The 21,166-nt window shown below is 35.1% G+C and overlaps 1 protein-coding gene and 1 non-coding gene across 2 annotated transcripts in view; both read right to left on the reverse strand.

Annotated features, from left to right (window-relative positions):
- Positions 1-21,166, reverse strand: part of LOC133516590 (uncharacterized) — an 84,404-nt gene that overhangs the window by 51,378 nt on the left and 11,860 nt on the right. Inside the window, exon 2 of the mRNA XM_061849598.1 lies at positions 11,977-12,007. The gene's annotated coding sequence lies outside the window, so the exon portion shown is untranslated. The remainder of the gene's footprint in view (positions 1-11,976; positions 12,008-21,166) is intronic.
- Positions 12,354-12,426, reverse strand: Trnam-cau (transfer RNA methionine (anticodon CAU)). Its single transcript has one exon. It is a non-coding gene; the product is annotated as a tRNA-Met (tRNA).

Genomic DNA, 21,166 nt, shown 5'->3' on the forward strand with positions numbered 1-21,166 from the left:
CACAGGTACATTTGAAATTATGCTAGTTATACATAATTCTAAATAAAATGAACAGGTAAAAAAATTAAGGTTTCTTAAGTTTAATAATAATCGTGCAATAGTTATAAACTTATAACAATAATTTTCTTAAATTATCTCTTCCATAAAATCATTGACAGAATAACATGCTTGGTCTAAAAGTAAACATAAGTTTTTTAGCGAATATTGAGTCGCCTTCAGTCAATTTAATGCCATTAGGAATTTTGTTGTATATTTTGGGCCCCAACGCAATGATGAGAAATAAAATATAACCATTATTGCAGTTTGACTTTATTTGTGACCGCGGCCGGCAAAACGTCCTACTTTGTCGCTTACCTTTAGGGTTTAGGACGCCTTGTCAGGTTATTCGTATAAAGATACAAGCAAATCTCGTCCTTATGGCAAGCGACAAAGTGGAACGTTTTTCCGGCCGTGGTTATATTTATACGTAGATAGCTATCTAATTAATTAACAATTTGATATTACTCAAGTTCAAAATGACACTTGCGCTGACCTCAGATTCTACTGCTACTATATTACTACTATATTGTGATATATTTATTTAAATAACCGAACTAGATACTTGTTTTATATATTTAAATTGTGTTTTTATGTGACCAGTTTAGTTAAATTGCGAGGTGTACGTGTATATTATTGGTATGTGGTAGTTGTAAGTACTTGTTAAATAACGTTATTTTGAAGGTTAATCGCAGTTTAAATCGTAGCAGAGGTCATAACGCGTGTAATTGGTCAACGATTTTAACATTCTAGTCTTAAAAAGAATCTCAGAACTAGAGCGTTCGTAAATACGAGTCCATGTCTCTTAGAACCCCAGAATGATACATTTATAGCAATAAGTAATATAATTGGGTGCAAAAAGTAATATAATTGGGTGCAAAAAGTAAACTTGCTATAAACTATAAAGTAGGTAAGTAAACGTAAATAAAAACTTACGCTTCACAGAATTAATGGAATCTGTGCTAATGAATTAATGATAAGTTTTAGAAAAGTAGTGGATACTATTTACCTTTGCATATATAAGGATTTTCTGGCTTGAAATATGTATATTATATGCTTTTATTTATTAGTCCAGAAATAATAGTACAGGTAGGATTGGTATGAATTTCATTTAATTAGGATTGGTGTAGAAGGAAGGTGGCATGAATATTTTAAACTTATGATTGAAATAAAAATGCAAAGATCGAACAGCTTGCGATGTAATAATATGTACCATAATACGCATACCTTCAAAAGGTTAAGTATGCCAGTACATACAGCAACAAAACATGATCCACATTCACAAATATGGTGTTGAATAGTTAAGCGAGTTTAAAACGACTAATGTTATCTGATCAGGTGCTAAAAGCAACTTTTGTAGCTATATGTGACCGCGGCCGACAAAACGTCCCACTTTGTCGCTAGCCATAAGGATGCCTTGTTAGGTTATTCGTATAAAAATACAAGCAAGTGAGACGTTATGCCGGCCGCGGCCACATTTAGTATCCAAATTTGCCATTTCGGCTGTGTTTTTAGGGTTCCGTAGCCAAATGGCATAAAACGGAACCCTTATAGTTTCGCCATGTCCGTCTGTCTGTCTGTCTGTCTGTCTGTCTGTCTGTCTGTCTGTCTGTCTGTCCGAGGCTTTGCTCCGTGGTCGTTAGTGCTAGAAAGCTGAAATTTGGCATGGATATATAAATCAATAAAGCCGACAAAGTCGTATAATAAAATCTAAAAATTAATTTTTTTTTAGGGTACCCCCCCTACACGTAAAGTGGGAGTGAATTTTTTTTTTCGCTTCAACCCTAGAGTGTGGGGTATCGTTGGAAAGGTCTTTCAAAACTAATGGGGGTCTTCAACAAACATTTTTTGATAAAGTGAATATATTCGGAGATAATCGCTCCGAAAGAGAAAAAAAATGTGTCCCCCCCCCTCTAACTTTTGAACCATAGGTCCAACAAATATGAAAAAAATCGTGGAAGTAGAGCTTAAGAATGACATTAAATGAAAACTATAGCGGACATGATCAGTTTAGCTGTTTTTGAGTTATCGCAAAAAGTTTTCCCTTCATAGTAAAAAGACTTACTTTAATTAGGTACTGATTATGCAAAGCCTATTTGTTTAACTCGGGTGAAAGGTACCGTTTCATCCCTTGATTAACAATTTACTATACTTTAAGCTCCAGTTTAGCTTATTGTGACGGAAGAGTAACTACGGAACCCTACACTGAGCGTGGCCCGACATGCTCTTGGCCGGTTTTTTTACTAATTATATCCTATCCCAGGTTGTAATTATAGTTCGATAGGCCAATTTACGACCTAATCGACCTGGGTGCCTAGCCAAGATGACAATCGCTGATAGAAAACGCCAATCAAAACTTAAATAGTGTATGGAAATAGTCATGACTTCGCAGTATCTGTCATCACTATCCTGATATTTTTTTTCCTTTCGTTTGGCGTTGGTCGATGTACGATTGTCGTCTTTCTTATGTACAAATTCTGTTAAAATGACAAATCGGTCGGAAAAAATTAAGTCAATCAACCTGTAATTTTAGTAACCGGGATATAAATAAGGACTAGTTAGCAACTTTTGTTCCATAAATTTTGGCACTCATAAAAAATATCTCCACACATTTAAGCAACTTTTCACCTCTAGAGTTCATTTAAGCTGCTCAGCACCAACTTTGATGTGACAAACTCTGGAAATTCCGTTATAAACATCATATTTTCATAGGATCTTAACGCCTAGAGCGTTTTCACATTGCCCGTTCCGATATCGGATGTCAGATGCTTAGAGAAAAGCAGCTGCGAGTGCCATATGGTACAAGTCCTTCTTTTTTAGTTAAATTTTATCTTTTTTCTTTATACTACGTCGGTGGCAAACAAGCATACGGCCTGCCTGATGGTAAGCAGTATCCGTAGCCTATATACGCCTGCAACTCCAGAGGAGTTACATGCGCGTTGCCGACCCTAACCCCCTCCCACCCTCGTTGAGCTTTGGCAACCTTACTCACCGGCAGGAACACAACACTATGAGTAGGGTCTAGTATTATTTGGCTGCTGTTTTCTGTAAGGTGGAGGTACTTCCCCAGTTGGGCTCTGCTCTAGATCTGGAATGACATCCGCTGTGGTGTGCCCTACCACACAGAGCGAGTTGACATTCACATCACAATGCCCATACCTCTCTTGTGGACGTAGTTTAAGGACAATAAACATTTATACATATAAATGGGTGCTTTTTAAAATTTTACTTCTTTGTAATCGTAACGTGACATTTCCACACTGTCAATGCAAAGTTAGTACAGAATTCGCCTGGTCTGACTTGCAGCTTTTGAAATCCACGCAACACCGCACGACAGGTGGCAGCCCTATCGGTGCGTATGATCGTGACTTGCGCAAACGCAGCAATCGCAATAATTGGCGCTGTACATCGATAGTTTGTCATCGCGTGCTCGTGAGATCTTCGTTAGCCCTCCGGCGGGAGAAGAGTATGGTTACGTAAAATTATGTATTGATGTGCATCAAGGAATTTTAATACAGAAGTGAAAAGATAATGTAATATACGTTTTTTTAATATTCAATTAAGGAAAACATTGTAAGGACCATTGTATTGACCTGTGAAAAAAGTCAAAGTTATATCTCAAACCTGCATCGGGCTAGCGAAGTTCAGGCTTGTGCCCAGCAATGGGATGTATTTTATAATTTGTATAATGTTTTATGTTAAAACATAAAATTACTTCCTGCGATTTTTATTCATGAAAAATTATTATTTATCATTAGAAGAGTATTATATTGTTGAGAGTATTCTATTGTTAGATAGCCTAGGTAGAGTGTCCTAAACTAGGTAAACCTGTCTTATAGGAATCTGGGAATGAACTACCAAATTGTCAAAATATATTCACAAACTTGTGGTAAGTAATTTAAATTTGAGCCATTAACATCTCAACGATCATTTTTGCAATATTATTAGATATCTATTTATATTTTATTAAGGCACAACAGTCTAATAATCATTCCATAATTCCCGTTTTGAGTTTATGTAAATAAAATGTCACACGTCTTCTACTCAATATTAGATGGCGCTAAAATCAATATTCATCCTGTTCAAAATTCGCATTGGAAAGCGCTCCACCCGAACTAGGACGTACGTGAGTTTGCCCACGGGGAAATTGCTCACCTCACAGACTAATGAAAGTGTTTGTTAGTTTTTGTTTGCAGAATTGTATCGAAAGTTTTGCTCTGTGCATTTCGTAACCGAAATGAATGTGAAAACTTTTTCTTAAGATTGTTAGGGTCAGTTTGTAATAATGAAAATACATTTAAGTTTCAAAGAAAGCAAGTTACTGTCCTACAAAAAATACTTGAATTCATTCTTAAAGAGTTGTTTTTCTAGAAAAAACCAGCAGTTTTCCTTGTGAGACGTAAACTTGACCCATAAGTTGTCACGTATCGTGTAAGGTTGGATTTTATTTGCACTGTTTGACCTACTATTTTATTTACACAATATATTTAAAATTAAGCACACGGCATTCGATAATTTACAGATTACATAATTTCTTAACATTTGGTACACAACATTATTTATCTTATTGATAATACAATGCAAAACTGACTGATTTTACCAAGATTTAAGTAGGTTTGCATATTTAAGAATCGATCTTACAAGTATAAAATAATTAAAAAAATATTTGTTGAATGTTAGGTATATTTAAAGTGTATCCAAGAAAATGTGTACCGTCTTTTTCCACTCATTTAGTTGAATGTAACGGTAGCTTTATTACCCATTTGAGTTTATCAAAAGCATTAATATTGTGTTACAACATTCAATGTCAATTACCAATTGTATTGATTGATTGAAGTGTTACAAATATTACGTTCAGTATGCCAGCAGTGTCATAATCTCATAATATATCATATCATAACTATAACCAGTCTTCCTCATACCACGCCGTCAGTCAAGCCCTCCACAGGGACGGAACTAGAAATGGAAAGTGACACTTGTCAGTAGGTGTTACATGCTAATAGCGACATTATACCATATCTATATCAATAGTACAACGTCTTATACGCCTTGAAATTTTGTCACGTATATGTCTTTTGTCATTTCGAATTATGATAGTTACGTGAATATCATATATTTTTAAAAGGTTTATTTAAGTTTAAAGTTTAGATGGAGTAGTGATGTTTTGGTTTTGAGCCTGTCACAAACACGTCCGAGGTGTGTCAAGATGCTGCAAGTTATGTAAAGTGAGACAAGGAATTATGTCGATATTTTTAGGTTGGAGGTTATTAAATTCATCTCTCTATCTACTTTGAGTGTTTACTCAGTACAATAATTGAAAATTATATTTTATAATATTACCTACTTTGATTTGTGATATTGGTAATAAGTGTGACATCGCAAATGCTGAAGGTTGGTTCAAATAATAAAAACAAGAGGCTTTTAATTTTTTTTTATTCAGTTTTAATTTAATAACCTTGAAACTTTTTTTTTAATAATTTGTAGTTAACAACGAGACAAGAGAAATATTCACGGTAGTAAAATACCGTCACCAATTTAATATAAAAGATAAAAGTGAAAGATTCTCAGCATCTAACCAACTTAGATATGGCAAAGATCGATTCTAAGTAAAACCATAAAACAGTATGCTTTCTACAGATCGCAGATTAGGAGACAATGGTGGTCGATAGCATCGTTCAATTAAACCATTGTTAGTGGAATGGCAATGGCAGGATGCGGCCGAGATGTACGTAAAAACACTTGTTTCTGAAACAAGAAAACTGGTCCGATTATTATTTTTTCTTTAAGCTGTAGATTAGCTTGGACTATAATTGTAATATTATGAACAAAATATTTGTAACTTTAATCAGCTGTTTGTTGAATTACATAACATATTACCCTATTTCATAAAAACGTACGTACATATACGTTTTAAAAAACATTCGTAAAATTGTATTCTGATTATTCTTCTTCTGACTTAAATACTTTCTCAAACACACTTAAAATAAAGTGTCGCACACGGAAGTTCTAACTAACAACGTCATTTAAGTGCTGAACTACATGACCTTGCATTTGCACCCAACCGTATGATTACCTACATAAAAACTCCAGCAAACAGTCTATTTTAACACTTTCAGTACCACAGTCAGGTGTTAAAACAAATAGCACCAATAATTGTTAACTTTAGCATAAATCACTTAACGTTAAACCTATTAAATAATATTTAACGAGCATTAGAAATTCACTCTTACCTGTCATGCGATAAATTAATTGATTATTCTCACATTTTCTATAAATTAGAAGTAAGTGAAAATGTATTTATTAATAATGCTATGCTATAACCCTATTTTACTTGACAGTGGAGAGTGGTACTGATACTGGTATTCGTCTTAACATAATGACTTTGGACTTAATATGTATAACATCAATTATTGGCTGAAAATCATTTTTAAAGATAAAATAATTAAGTAGGTATATATTAACAGCGCAGGAATTAGGTACTTACATTTATATTTTACACAAATTATCATCTCCTCGTTTATTTTTTAACTTATGTTAACTAATCGCAAATAATAAAGTATCCTAAAGTAACATATCAATTTGATCAATTATGATTTCATTCATACATATCTGATTCTGATATCATGCAAAACCTACAAAACAATGACAGATAGTTCATTGTTCTTATACCTGTGGCGGAGGCAAAATTAATCAAATCTGCCCTTAGGAGAAAGTATGTCACGGTTGCTACTTAACGGAAAACAAAATATATAAAATTTATTTATTAAAGACCATCTTGAGACATAAATAAAGGTATCTTAGACAATGAGTTATCAATAGAGCCGCCACAATGTTTTATAGCTTATGATATTGTTGAAGCATTTACAGTAAACGGCACTTAACTGGAAAATTACTTTAGAATATTTAATAACATAATGACGTATTATTTCCCCTATTATGTGTGATATGTGGTATACTTCTCAGCTAACATTCTAACGATGCAGCCTCACCCGCTAGTAGTTTTTTGACAATTATTTGATGGTTTATTAAGTTGTTTATCCATCTTTTTAGAAGCTAACCGATCCAACTGTGTAATTGAAATCCGCGAACCGCAGTACCAACTGTATTTATTTATTTTCTTAATTATCAAAATTGACAGATAAAAACAGAAAAGACCACTACGCTTGGCGTCCTATAGTTTGATTGTTATCTTTTCCCAAACGACTTGAACCCTTTCTTTGGTAACAGCAGTGTCGTTTTTCGCGTAACAAAAGGTTGTGTAACGAACGAAAGTGCCGCGCCCTGTGAGAGCGACTCACAATGAATGAAGTATGGACTCGCATCGACAGCCATGTCCGTGATCGGCGTGCTAAAAGTAACATTTAACTGACTATCTCTGGACCTTATGTTTTGGGAATAAGGTTTACTAAATGTATGGACTATGGACAGTGGTACAAGCGATTTGGTACAATACAACCGAACAAGTTGATTCATAAGTTTCATAATCCACTTTAACATCTGAATCGCGTGGCATTTCTTCACATTGCGATTGCGATTGTACTTTGATTATGCGCTTTTTTATTTAACATGGCATATTTGTATGTTCTTTTTTTTATTTTTTATTAACACAAAATATACACATACATTCTAAAAATAATGACTGCGAACAAAGCCTCCTAGGGCTTAACTGCCGCTGTATTCGCTCTTACACTCTTTATATAACGTTAAGTCACAAGTTGGTCTGCACGGACTGCACGGCTATCATTGAGTTGCCATTTGATATTTACGATAGCGACTGCGTTAACTCGATCGCAGTACATCTCGCTCGCATTGGAGATAGAAATTCATTAAACGTCTTGACGTTCAACTTGATACTTGTATCAACACGTGCTACTTACGGTTAAATTGGAAATGTAAGGTCAGTTAGGGTTTCTAAACCTAATTACCTATAGAAGATTTCAAAAACCCATTCAGAATCTACCCTGCAGCCCTGCACCAACTTTGCAAAGGATAGTTTTAAAGCGCCCACCACAAACGTTAAGTCAAAAGTTTGCCACCTTCTTTGACGTTGGACAGTGACTAACAATAGATCTATAGATAATTTGAATTTGAAAATGGCGGTCGCTGTTAGACGGAAAAATATCTGCAGGCGGACATTCGGGGTATTCTAGAATTCTAGAAGAAGCAGTTATTATGAGTTGACGTTATGGAAGGTAGAGGTAAGGAATGAAATCTCCATGTACCAAAAAGTGTTAGTCAAATAACCTTAAATACATAGGTGGCGCTACAATACCTTAGAATATTTGAAAAAAAAATGCAAATCATAGACAGCGCACTTTACACCTTCAATAACGTCTAGGTTTTTAGCTACTCTAGCGCTACTCTGGAGAGTTTTGGAACTATTATTTATAGCTGACAGCTGGGTACTTTTGCAACAGTTCTGCCTATGGAGACTTCATTCCTTACCTTCCATAGTTGACGAGTTATACGTAGCGAATATATTGGAAAATATAAACATCCTTGTTAGGCCGACTGTTTTACAGTAAGTATAAGTACAGACACTTTGTCGCTAGTATCGCTACCTGCCAAGTTAGCTCGGACTGACTCTCGGACTCGAAATTTTGGTCATAATGGAACGCAGCATAACTTTAACCGTTGACCTCTTTAATATCTATTCAAATTCCTAATAGTTGCTTATGTTAGCCATGTGCGAAATAGTGGGCGTATAATTACCTACCAATGAGATGCGACCTACGCTACGTTGTCAAGGTCGCATTTCGCAAATGCAGGCAAAGCCGTGACGCAATGCTAGTCTAAACTGTGTTTATGATGCTACGCAAATTCAATATTTAGAAAACATTGCATTTGTTTCCTGTTAATCAAAGAGGGAAAAACTGGTACTACTAGTTGTGTTAACAACGTTGAAGAGTTGATAATTTTATAGATCTCCCAGATTCAGATTCTAAAAAAAAAAATGTGAATAATGCACATAAAGTTGTCTCTACTTTTTTTGTTATTGTGAATTTAACGCACATAACAAATTCTATCAATTCACTTTGGAAAAGTAAACCTACTTCTTTTTTTAAAGTTACGCTTCCATACTCAAAGAGTAAAACGGGACCCTATTACTAAGACTCTACTGTCCGTCCGTCCGTCTGTCACCAGGCCGTATCTTATGAACCGTGATAGCTAGACTGTTGAAACTTTCACAGATAATGTGTTTCTGTTGCCGCTATAACAACAAATATTAAAAAGTACGGAACTCTCGGTGTGCGAGTCCGACTCGCCCTTGTCCGGTGTTTTAAGATCACATTTCAACACCTTCCGTTGGGTAAAGTTGTCAATTTATATATTTTTTTCCAAATAAATAAGATTTCTATTAGCAAGTCAAGCAACATTATAGATAATAGATACTCGTAACTAAAAAAAAACGGTACAAACTAAGAAAAGTATGTAAAATGTCGCCTCAAGACTGCATAACCACTCTCATCTTTCATCACATCTTTATGGTCTTATGCCTTGTACCTGTAGCACCAGCTCCATATTAAGACTTGATGGTATTCAAGCTGAACACGAAAGAAATTATACATAATTGCAACCCGTCTGACGAGGCAGTGGAAAGCCGATTTCGCCAAAACTCCAGTCATACAGTAGGAAACTGGGCTATAACCGCGAAAATCGAAGTTTACATATTGCGGGCATCTTTCTCTGTCATTCTAATTACGCCTTTAGGAGTAAAAGAGAAAGCTTCCCGCAATTTGCGAATTTCCGTTCCGGCGGTAGGCCCTCAGTTACAGGGCCCATTGATAGAGAAAACCTTAGATTGTGTAGATAAGTATTGGTTTTGAGGATTTTGATCCACCTCTCCGTTTTAAGTAAATGCATAAATATTTCTTTAACTTTACCTTTTATATTCATGGACATTTTAAGTAGTATGAATACATTCTATAGGTAAGTTCTTTGTTTTTTAAGCACCAAAAAAAGGGGTAAGCAATCTTGGGTACGGAACCTTAAAATGAACCATAAAGACTCACTTAGAGATAAATTTAAGGAAATTGACATAATGACAGTATGTACATAAAAATATTGCCGATTTTAGGAAAAATTGTGACATTCATAATATTAATACTAGAAATAAACATAGCTCGCAGTGCCCTTCACTCGGTTCCATAAAATTTTAAAAATCATTCATGGGTAAGATTTAATAATAAACTTCCAAAGCATATTACTGAATTATCAATTAATAAATTTAAGAGTTATGTAAAGCGTAAACTTATTTCTAAAGCGTATTATACCACACAAGACTACATTTAGAATTTATTTTAGAAACATTCTAGACTAATATTTTTTATACAATTTTTTTTTATGTTTGACGATATTTTACGAAATTGTTAGTATTCAATTTGATCTGTATTATAATTCAAAAGTATTAATGGAATAATATTTACATCAATAAATTGCTCTGATAATTAACTTAAGATAATTATATGTAATACTGTCTTTGTCTTACTATTCATAAGTGCTTGTTCCTAGGCTAAATAGAGTATATTTGGACTGAACTGAACTGACATTATTTCTGAAAAATACTTGAAAAATAAGTCACAGCTACTATGTAACAATTATGTATGCTTAATGTAAATGATCGTTTACTTCTTTTGGTTCCATAAGTAATAGTTACCTATTATTTTTAAAAGCGTTTTCTCGCGCTAAAAAGAGAAGTATAATTTGTAATTTTAAAAAATCTGTAGTTAAAAAAAAGATCAATTTTCTACTGAAATAAATAATTAAAAGTAGGCCGTTTGAATTTCTTTTTTTCTTGGAATTGAGTAATTACTACCTAATCGCGGAAGCTACATTAACATAATTGCCTATTCAGTTACCGTTGCTATTTTATGACCTAATTACCAAGGTACAGTCACGTCTAATAATATCGATACGAACAAAGTACCAAAAATATATATACACGTCCTTATTGCCCATATATTAAGGTTGTGTGTGTGGTAGGTATTTTTCATACTTTGTTCGTATCGATATTTTCAGACGTGACCGTACAGACACACTAAGCTGAACAAAAAGTACGAAACAACTCTTGATTACATGCGGTCGGCACTCTCACTTGGGTGTGGGTTTTTAATTTTTACGGAAAGTACAGCAATTTGCCAAAAATTAGTCACTGAAGCTTATTAAGCCAATGGTGAATATGGTGATAATTCTAATAAAAAGTTATATAGCTGGTTCTGGTAGAAACTTTGTTAAATTATTTTAAGATAATGTTCAATTCGTGAAAACATATGCCGTTGAAAAGGGCTATACATATAATCATATTAATTAACCGGGGCAACCAAAAAATCGAAGTTCAAGCTAATGTAATTCAAATTTGGCCAAGATCTATGAAAATAACGGTAATTTCGATTGTGCTATTGGAATAACTACAATCGACAACAAGATCTTAAGTATCTTAACCAAGGTTTGAAAGACCTTTAAGACATTTATCGGAGACATGCGAACAGTTGGGATCGGGCTTAACTGGCTTAAGGAGCCATTTGAGGGTAGATTTTGTTTACCTTTTTTTAAATACCTAAAGATACAGAGTATACACAGAGTTTAGCGTAATATTCCCTACCTATGTAAAGATCTAAAATCAAATATCCAAAGCACAACCCGCACGGCCTTACGATGACCTTAGCCAGTTTACATAATGGCGTCATTGTTTGACCGGCGCTATCTTGGCTTGCACCTGTGCAATAAAACACACGCTAATCTGACTCCTAACTTCGTATAAATAAGATACAACGATATGCGTGCTACAGAAAAAGCTTAGCGGGTAAAGAGTTATTACTAAACGAGTATCATATCCGCTTATAAATTTCATTGAAGATGGCCTATCGATAGCAAAATAGCTTGTTTATGTAAATATTACGTAATTTCATTCACAAAAATAAAAACATAAATTTCACTTACGTTGTTATGAATGTCACTTGTCAATATGAACCTGAAACAAAAATGACTCATTAGAAATAGTTCACCTATCCGCCAACAGGTGGCGCTGTAATCAACTCTTTGAAAACTCCTTTCACTATGAGCTGTGCTCATTATTTGTGCGTAGTAATTAGGCACGTTCAATTTGAAATGTGGGTAGACTGGAATAGCAGGTACGCATTGTTTAGAAGACGACTGATTAACATATTGCATAATAAACGCCTAGTGCGTATTGATTGATAGTTGCGACAAATGGTAGCAAAACCAGTTCTTTGGCCTTGTTTGTTGTTTAAAAATACGGAGAAGGAATTTAAAAAAATATATGAGGAAAAAAAGGAAGGATAAAATGCAAAAAAATATGCCCCGGGTGAGGATCGAACTCACGACCTTAAGATTATGAGACTTACGCGCTGCCTACTGCGCTACCGAGGCTGATGACTCACAGAGCGAAATAGGTCACCGCTATGTAAGTATTAGGAACCTGTAAACACAATTAAGAGGAATGGGAACGACTGTTTCTCCATACAAACGTAGTCCCCATTTTCCTCTCTGGATTTTGACAGTATGGAAAGTATTTTTATATAATTTGATGTATATTAACAAATACAAATTTTTAATTTCAACTAACTCTTAAATAAATTTCGAAAAAAATTAAACGAAAAAGCATAGCTGTGGTTGATATTGGATATACATCAAATTGTGTCAAAATATTTTCAATGTTAATATCCAGGGAGAAAAGTTAGGACTATGTGTATATGGAAAGGCGATTTTGCGCGGTTGTTTATTTTCATCTTAACGTACTTACAAAAAATAGAAAAAAAATTAAACCTTCCATTTTAAGTTATTGTTTTTTTTTCAATTTATTTTTAGTTCGTTATAAACTTTGACGTAATCTTCATTCACTCAATTAAATCGAATTGTTATTCAGTTCCTCCTAAACATTCTAACCACCTAGCACCATGAATTCCAATAGTTTGAGAGTTACCTCAGAACAAGACAAACAGACAACGCAACAACTTTCACTTAATTACTTTGCTGTTATCGCCTGTGAGGTGCGACATACATACAGACAGACAATGAAATTGTCTATAATGTCTATGTAGGTAGTTTGGCAATAAAAATCCCAGGCTGAATGACTGACATAGTGATCTGGTCTAGAAAACTTTTAGTGCTTAATTAGTTGATCTAGATTTTGCGAAGATAATTTTTTGCCATTTGGAAGGAAACAGGTTAATTAGATTTATAGATACATATTTTTTTAGGCTCAAAATATTAAATCATGATGAAATACTTTATTGTTAATAATTAAATCAGATTGGCAGGCGTGGTCTGATTTTAAGAATAAAATATAAATTAGATATGAATCTTATTCATATCGTGTTATTCCTGTTATTAAAATCAGCAATTATTCTAATCATTTCCTAGGGTTTATTTTAATATTTTTAGCTTTATTGCACAAAAAATATATATATATCAGCCTATATAGATATACGTCCCACTGCTGGGCACAGGCCTCCTCTCATACGCGAGAGGGCTCGGGCTATAGTCCCTACGTTAGCCCAATGCGGATTGGGGACCTTATTGCACAAAAACAAGAAAAAAGTATGTAGGTAGAGGTACTAGGTACAAAACGCGGGCTTAATTTCTAAAGCCATTGTCTGCTAGTTAACCACCACTGGGGCAAACAGATATTTGCTAAGGTGAGTACAGTCAACCAATTTGTCTCAAACGACTCAAACAAATAAACATTCATTCATTCATTTATTGTATCCTAGGCCACTATAGAACCTTGTCGCTTTAACTACTCTATACATGACATGCATCACTCAATAAGCACTGTCGTAGAAGTCATTATGACATGGTTCTATAGTGACCTAGGAATCAAATTGGTTGACCGTACATACAAAATGAAATGTAATATCAACAAGGCTTGTTGAGTTTGGTGAGAAAAGTTAAAATTTCCAACCTGTATAAAAATCTTAAAAGTCAATATTGTATTGCTTATTTTTTATTGGGCGTTTACTAAATGAATATGTTCCACGAGCCAAATACCTGAAACCATACAAAGTCTGAACTGTGACCATAGAAGTAAATTAAGGCCAAATTGCCTTTTATGAAGCCTTACCAGGCCTATTAGAGTCTAAATATAGCTACTTAGTAGAAATTACGGGCATGCGTCGAGAAGTTAGTCAAGATTGGAAACTTATTAGTTACATATAAATTACTTGATACACAACATTCATTTTGTAGCGTTTGAGTTACCTATATCTAGTTTGGTAGGTATATAATATGTAAGTTCTTTGGTTCAGTAGTTTGGTATACTTATTTAATACTTAAATCGGTATAAGCAATTTAAGCGAAGATGGGTAATTAGGGTCTCTAATGTTTCGCATAAAGTTTTAAGTCATAATGTATTGTTTGTCCGCATTTTTGTTAGTCATAATTTGGTTTTTCTCAGAAACGCGTAACTTTTCAGGATTGCCATAAAACAAACCTAACCTATCTATGGGATACAGGGATCGGAAACCGGTATTTTTTGTATGGGAACGTAAACGGTATTTTTTCGTTCTTTGTTAATTACTTCATTTCTATTTAGTCAATCTAATAATACGAAGTCGTTATCTGAAAACACAACTGAGTCCTACATTTAGAGTATAAAATAAACCGAAATATATGGTTATTTCGATGTTTTTGCAAAAAACCGGTTCCGATCCCTGATGGGATAACCTTACGAAAATCCTGAATAGTTAACGGTTTCAGAGTTATGACTAATGTTAATCTGACTATCATTACATTATGACTTTCAATAATTATGTCAAACGAAGGGATCCGGGGTTATTAAGATCCATGTAAATGTTATTTACAATTAGGTTTTAAGTTATTTTAGCGGATTTGCTTGCACGGGCCGACATTGTAATCACTATCTTCCTTTTGGTAGCTGTAGTTACCAACGATCTAATAAGGGGTCATCCATTAATTACATCACACGAATTTCTAGGTTTTTTGATCCCTCCTTGTCACACTTGGTCACATTTGGCAAACCCCTCCCCCTGGTGTGACGTCACATTTTTCGCATTTTTTACATACAAAATCGGCGAATCGAATTTATTACTATTAATATTTTATCAAACTATTTTGGATAAAAGAAATATTAGTAATTATAACACAAAACCGACTAGGTAAGAAAATTAATCGCATAAAACGATTATCGTTCTAAAAACTCGTTATTTAACTGTACAGCGAATAATTAAAAAAAAAATACTGGTGAAGTTAAAGTGACGTCACAAAGTTTGTGACTCCCCCCTCCCCCTTGTCACAACATGTCACATTTTCTTGACCCCCTCCCACCCCCAAAACGTGTGATGTAATTAATGGATGACCCCTAAGGACCCCAAATTAAAATATTAAATATTCACTTATAATAAAAATTTCTTTATTTTTTTCGTACTATAATTGTATACACAAGCTATCTCTGGTAATAAAACAAAAAATCCATTAACCCGCATGTCATATCAATGTGGTTCAGTGAAGGGGACGGACTGAAAATCAGCGCTGCGCAATCAATTTGTACCTAATAAAATGGCTGACGCAGCGTACGCTGAGTCAGTTCCTTTTGCCGCGCATGCCTATTATTATTATTTTTAAGTGAAACATTGTATTTTGTGTGGCAATAAATGGTTTCTTATTCTTATTCTTATAAGGATAATGTTAAAGCAATCGGGTTCCATGAGCCTCTGTTTAATTGTTTCTCAACATAGTTTCACGAGTAATTGCTAACAACCACTAACGAATGAAAGCAAGAATGCGCCTGCGCTGATTCCCAAAATATTAGCGTTTTGGTGTTTTCTCTCGAAAGCATGAAATCGATGGGCACGCCACGCACATGTCTCGTTGCATTTTCCACGGTTATGGTCTGTGAGAATTTGTGCTCATTGTTTCTGGCTTAGTCCAAATCGGAATTCAAAAATTGTCTATATGTGTCCATGTCAATCGAATATTGCAAAAGCGATAAATATAGACAATAATGGACACAATAGACTTTCTTTGAATTTAGATTTTCGCAGTAGCCATTAACAGTGGAGGATGTTGTCGCCGCGAGACGGCAGCACTTGGTGACGCCGGCTGACGTCACATCCGAGCGAGCAGAGTGGGGCCGACGGGTTCTCACGCCACCGAGTTGCGGTCGAAGGGAGAAGACCGGCGCGCCTCACTTTTGTACTTGACTTCGAGCGAGAATGTTGTCTTGATAATTATTGACATGAATTGTACTTTTGTTGGTTCGAGTTAATTATATTGATTATATATTTCGATCCTTGCCTTTCATTTAATAAGTACTATATTCAATTAAGTTACAGATGTAAAGTCAGCATCAATAGTAACATTTAGTAACGGATGAAACAAATAACTAGAGATGGGCCTTGAAGTTTGCCGAATACGAATATTTGGCCGAATGTTCTGTTTAGATTTTACCGATCCGAATATATTCAGTCAAATTATTAACCATTTGAAAACGTTTTCATTAAAATAACAGATATAGATGAATCGTTTTCCCTAGAACCAGGTCAAAAGGCAAGGGCCTCACAAAACAAATTTTGAACACTAAATACTCAAAACATCCACTGGATTCATCATGTGTGGGTGTGTTTTAATGACAACGGGATAACGTAAACGTAACCTGATGGAAGCTAGAGTAAGTACTTGAAAAGTACAACAATACAAACAGTTAATAAACATTTGCGGAATATTCGGCCTTTGGACCGAATAATTCGGCCAAATACGGCCATTGTAAAACTTGCCGAATGTACCGAAAAATTACCAAATATTCGGCCCATCTCTGGACTACAACTACCATACGTTGCAACTAAAAGTTAGTAATATAAACATAACAAAAACCTATGTTAAATGATTCGTTTTTAAATAATATGATATCCTCCAACACAAGCATAGCAAGTCATCTCGGCCATTAAAGTACTCACGCTTCTTGTATCCCTACAAAAAGCCGCAAAAACTTGATGAGCCAACCTACGCGTTTTTGTTACTGGTTCCAAAACGAGGGGAGCCTGTACAATCCGTCTAGTATAACTTGACCTTATGTGTAATTGGTTAATTTTATAAATAGGTACATATATACTTACACCGCGGCTTTTTTTGCTGAAACCAAAACCGAAGGTTTTCATGAATTTTATACCGAAACCGAAACATTGGTCGGATTGGATTATACCGAAGATTTAGTTTAGGCGTGGCCCAATAGTTCGGTAGCTTTTTGGCCGACACCGAACCTTCTGCCGTAACATGATTTTTATACCGAACCCGAAACCGAAACTTCGGCCGGACACTAGTAAAACAAGTGGCAGAATAATTTTATTATGGCAAATATTATATGATAGATTTATATCGGATCCCTTTGTTTGACATAATTATTGAAAGTCATAATGTAATGATAGTCATATTATCATTAGTCATAACTCTGAAACCGTTAACTTTTCAGGAATTTCCTTAGATTATCCTATAGCTAGGTTAGGTTAGGTTAGGTTTGTTTTATGGCAATCCTGAAAAGTTACGCGTTTCTGAGAAAAACCAAATTATGACTAACGAAAATGCGGACAAACAATACATTATGACTTAAAACTTTATGGGAAACAATAGAGACCCAGATTTATATACCATTGTATATAACTACCTCTATAACATTATATTATATTGTAATAATATTAAATTTCACATTGTATCCGACGATCACTATACGATAAGTAATTGCTTATGTATCCTTTTACATTAACTTTGAACATTGTATTGAGAGATAAATAAACTAAACTAAACAAAACTAATGTAGGCGCAAAGTTTCTGTCAGGATCGATATAACTCGATCGTGATTCCGAGTAGAAATAGGTAGTACAAAAATGTTCAAATGAGAAAAAAGTGGTGTGCATACGTATCTAAATAAAATGGCCCAATCGCAGGTCAGAATTATACTGGTATCGCTGGTTATATGTACCTACGAACCATGCCTGATGTCATCACCAAGGTCGAAGCGATCATCCTCAGCTTATACTACACGATTGATACACGCATTAAAGTTCATTAAGTATAATGGGCGTGTACGGCGTGGGGGGATTTTTTGATTTTGTTTGACACTGTTTATGTGTTATCTCTTACCACTACCAATAGGTATATTATAGGCTTTTGTAGTACACGTTCTAAGTTCTAAGGCGGCCGGTACACTTGTAAACTTTACTTACGTAAGTACTATAGAGTGAGAGATGAATTTCATTATCTCATTCTAACAAATGGCTTTGTCCTTACTTACGTAAGTAAAACTTACAAGTGTATCTCAAGCCTTAAGTTAAAATGATACAATAGGGTTGTTTCCAATTTTTTGAAACGCTTGTATTGCGTTCTATATTAACTAAAAGTTGCCCTAAAATTCAACTTTTATACTAAAAACGGCTTTAAATATGTTAAATTAACATAATATATTTTGTGAGATGCTTTCGCGCCCAAAACGCCCTTTGAAAATTGTGTGACGTCACAGTTTACGGTTTGACACATAACTACATACACACGTAGAAGATACGAACTGTCAACTGACATTTGTCATTTGTTGTTTATCGCCTAACTGTCAACAGTGTCAATCCGAGAGTTGTGACGTCATCAGAATCTTCAATGACGTTTCGAGTTTGGTCACGTAACGTGTGCCAAAAGATATTTTAAATTCAATATTTACAAAAATATGGACATTACAGGTCCCCTAAAAGTAGTTTAACATGTTCTTATAATCCAAAAGAATTTATTGGGATACAATTCTGCCCTAAGATTTGTAGATGGAAACAACCCTATTCCGTCCACTGTACTAGACCGAAATATTCCCGAATGATTCTGCTCTTAGTATATTTTAGTACACTACACGGGACACGGATCGGGAGCGAGGAGTGACACTGACAGCAAAGCGATCCGAATATACCAAAATTGCATTTGTCTGAGCAAGTTTTGAAGTCAGGGTGGCTAAATTAGGGTTGCCATACGTCGTCGTACACCGGGATATGTCCCAGTTTGGCTTGGTGACCCAGTGTCCCCGTCAATGCTCATAATTTTGCATGGGTTGTCTAAAGCTTGGTGTCCTGGTGATACTCAAAGGAGGAAATCTACTCCAAATTTTATATTAAAGTCATGTCACACATTTTCAGTTCCATTAGCAGGCTTTAAATACCTAGTGGTGGAAATTGTATTGAACGAAATACACGAAATCGAGCGGTCGAAATTCAAAAATCGGCCGCCGTTATTCTTCTAATTCGTTCATTAATTAAGTAAACCTTTTTAATTTCTTCTTGGTTTAGTTTTTTTAAATTCATTCCGCTAGTCGCTAAACATAACGTAGGCAGATTTAGGCAGCCTATATTTACTAAAATTCCTAGATTCCTTAACTAGTTATTCGATTAATGATTTTGACATCCATTTGATCTATCCAACACGTCCTGAGATACAGAAGGGTGACCATGTCTGTTGATTAAAAAGCATAACATTCATTTTTTAAAGAAAAAATATTCCAGGCGCTAATAAATTGTGCTAGTGTTTGTAATTTTAAGAAACCTTATCAGAAAATATAATATCACGTTGTTTATCTAATAAATATCCTCATATAAAATTATACTTCAATATTTTCCGCACATCTTTAATCATTTTGGCCTAAACAACTTGCATAATGATTATATTATATTGAAACCTAGTCAATCCCCTTCTAAATGCAACCTTACTCCCTCACCTCGCAGTTCAAAATCCTATGCCATAAGTTTTAAGCGTAAAAAGTGTCTTATGTGAGAATTATTCTATACAAATATCGATCCTATACGTGTTTAAATAAGGTTCAAATTCAAACAACATAAATGGTTACATAGTGCTTTGTGTAATTTTTGGTACATGACCGTGACCACATACGCAAGGGACTGCAAAGAAGGGCAATGGTATTCATTTTATTCTGACCCTATATGGGGGTCAGCTGTTCTCATAAATAATACTAATTTGCAACTATAAATTTTAGAAAAATAATAGTATAAAATTAATATAGTGGCCGGAAAACACTTCGATGAAAGTATAAGATGACGCACATAACATAGATTTGTGAAGCTGTCTGAGGGCCTACCGCGAACCACGTTCGACGTGTTGCCTCCCTGACACACTTACGTATGAATTTACAAGTGGGACAGAGAGGCAACACCTCAAACGTGGTTTGCGGTAGGCCCTCTGTTTCTATGAAATGGAAACAATTCCGGGTATTAACGAGGTGTTTAAAACGAGGTTTGAGGACTTTGAGGACAACACCGACCACTAATCCTAGCTACTACGTCTTTAGGATTTAGTGTCTGTGGAGCACAAGAATAAGAGCGTGTGTCATTTTGATAACCAAACACAATCAGTTACTCTATCCTACGCTACTCAAAACTACTGAAACCACAGCGTCAGTTTAGAGATATTTAGAGTCATTCAGGGTAATGTGGTTGCGAGATGTCATGGTGTGTGGCCCGTGCTGTGTTGCAATGGTTGTAACTTGTAAGCAACGGTGTTAAAGATGTTAAACGTAACGTTTAAAACTTACGACACGAGCTAATGCTTACATGTGAATAGACAAATAAATATGCGTGTCGTTTGACGCCGCAGGTCGCGAATAGCCTACTGAAAAGGACGTAATTCGTAAGCGTAGTTGCACATCGGCATTCGTTTTCCCGGTGTCAACGAATTTTCTGAAGAGTTCAGCGGAGAAGTGATTGATAATTTTTATTTTTATTAATAATAATTTTAAAATTTTTATATTTCATAGCGCGACGTGATTTTCCCATGCAAATGGTTGCATGAGAAAATTTTACTCGATCCCGTTTGGCATGAAAAATTATTCATCGCGCCCTGCCTTTAGCCGTTTGCAACCTGTATTTTTTTCTTACAGGCCAATTCTAGCTTTAGTTATTCGATCAGTGTCAAAACTGACGTTTTTGGTTTTTTTTTTAAACTACGTAGGTGGCAAACAAAGCATACGGCCCGCCTGATGGTAAGCAGTTTCCGTAGCCTATGTACGCCTGCAACTCCAGAGGAGTTACATGCGCGTTGCCGACCCTAAACCCGCCCCCCCTCGTTGAGCTCTGGCAACCTTACTCACCGGCAGGAACAGGAACACAACACTATG

Source organism: Cydia pomonella, chromosome 3, assembly GCF_033807575.1.
Source record: "Cydia pomonella isolate Wapato2018A chromosome 3, ilCydPomo1, whole genome shotgun sequence".
In the NCBI taxonomy this organism is placed as follows: domain Eukaryota; kingdom Metazoa; phylum Arthropoda; class Insecta; order Lepidoptera; family Tortricidae; genus Cydia; species Cydia pomonella.